Raw genomic sequence first — 2500 nt, 5'->3', positions numbered from 1 at the left:
AAAGGTGGGCGGAATATTTTGAAAGTTTGCTGAATGTTGAGGATGATAGGGAGGCAGATATAATTGCGGTTCCAGGTGTTGAGGTGCCAGTGATGGGAGATGAGAATGAGAGAGAGATTACAATAGAGGAAGTGAGGAGAGCACTAGATGAAACGAGAGTAGGAAAAGCATCTGGTATGGATGGTGTGAAAGCTGAGATGTTGAAGGAAGGGGGTGTGACTGTACTTGAATGGTTGGTGAGATTGTTTAATGTGTGTTTTGTGTTGTCAATGGTACCAGTAGATTGGGTTTGTGCATGTATTGTACCACTATATAAGGGTAAGGGAGATGTGCATGAGTGTTGTAATTCAAGAGGTATTAGTTTCTTGAGTGTAGTTGGAAAAGTGTATGGTAGAATACTGATTAATAGGATTAAGGATAAAACAGAGAATGCAATCTTGGAGGTACAGGGTGGTTTTAGAAGAGGTAGGGGTTGTATGAATCAGATTTTTACAGTTAGGCAGATATGCGAGAAATATTTAGCAAAAGGTAAGGAGGTGTATGTTGCGTTTATGGATCTGGAGAAAGCATATAATAGAGTTGATAGGGAAGCAATGTGGAATGTGATGAGGTTATATGGAGTTGGTGGAAGGTTGTTGCAAGCAGTGAAAAGTTTCTACACAGGTAGTAAAGCATGTGTTAGAATAGGAAATGAGGTGAGCGATTGGTTTCCGGTGAGAGTGGGGCTGAGACAGGGATGTGTGATGTCGCCGTGGTTGTTTAACTTGTATGTTGATGGAGTGGTGAGAGAGGTGAATGCTAGAGTGCTTGGACGAGGATTAAAACTGGTAGGCGAGAATGATCATGAATGGGAGGTAAATCAGTTGTTGTTTGCGGATGATACTGTACTGGTAGCAGACACAGAAGAGAAGCTTGACCGACTAGTGACAGAATTTGGAAGGGTGTGTGAGAGAAGGAAGTTGAGAGTTGATGTGGGTAAGAGTAAGGTTATGAGATGTACGAGAAGGGAAGGTGGTGCAAGGTTGAATGTCATGTTGAATGGAGAGTTACTTGAGGAGGTGGATCAGTTTAAGTACTTGGGGTCTGTTGTTGCAGCAAATGGTGGAGTGGAAGCAGATGTACGTCAGAGAGTGAATGAAGGTTGCAAAGTGTTGGGGGCAGTTAAGGGAGTAGTAAAAAATAGAGGATTGGGCATGAATGTAAAGAGAGTTCTATATGAGAAAGTGATTGTACCAACTGTGATGTATGGATCGGAGTTGTGGGGAATGAAAGTGATGGCGAGACAAAAATTGAATGTGTTTGAGATGAAGTGTCTGAGGAGTATGGCTGGTGTATCTCGAGTAGATAGGGTTAGGAACGAAGTGGTGAGGGTGAGAACGGGTGTAAGAAATGAGTTAGCGGCTAGAGTGGATATGAATGTGTTGAGGTGGTTTGGCCATGTTGAAAGAATGGAAAATGGCTGTCTGCTAAAGAAGGTGATGAATGCAAGAGTTGATGGGAGAAGTACAAGAGGAAGGCCAAGGTTTGGGTGGATGGATGGTGTGAAGAAAGCTCTGGGTGATAGGAGGATAGATGTGAGAGAGGCAAGAGAGCGTGCTAGAAATAGGAATGAATGGCGAGCGATTGTGACGCAGTTCCGGTAGGCCCTGCTGCTTCCTCCAGTGCCTTAGATGACCGCGGAGGTAGCAGCAGTAGGGGACTCAGCAGTATGAAGCTTCATCTGTGGTGGAAATGTGGGAGGTTGGGCTGTGGCACCCTAGCAGTACCAGCTGAACTCGGCTGAGTCCCTGGTTAGGCTGGAGGAACGTAGAGAGTAGAGGTCCCCTTTTTGTTTTGTTTCGTTTCTTGTTGTTGTCGGCTACCCCCCAAAATTGGGGAAATGCCTTTGGTATATGTATGTACATATATATATATATATATATATATATATATATATATATATATATATATATATATATATATATATATATATATGTATATATATATATATATATATATATATATATATATGTATATATATATATACATATATATATATATATATATATATATATATATATATATATATATATACATATATATATATATATATATATATATATATATATATATATATATGTATATATATATATATATATACATATATGTATATATATATATATATATATATATATATATATATATATATATATATATACATATACATATATATATGTATATATATATATATATATATATATATATATATATATATATATATATATATATATGTATATATATATATATATATATATATATATATATATATATATATATATATACATATACATACATACATATGTATATGTATATATATATATATATATATATATATATATATATATATATATATATATATGTATGTATATATATATATATATATATATATATATATATATATATATATATATATATATATATATGTATATGTATATATATACAGAAACAACATATATATATA

The sequence above is a fragment of the Palaemon carinicauda genome, chromosome 1, assembly GCF_036898095.1.
Source record: "Palaemon carinicauda isolate YSFRI2023 chromosome 1, ASM3689809v2, whole genome shotgun sequence".
NCBI classification, from domain to species: Eukaryota; Metazoa; Arthropoda; class Malacostraca; order Decapoda; family Palaemonidae; genus Palaemon; species Palaemon carinicauda.
This window is presented reverse-complemented; position numbering follows the sequence as displayed.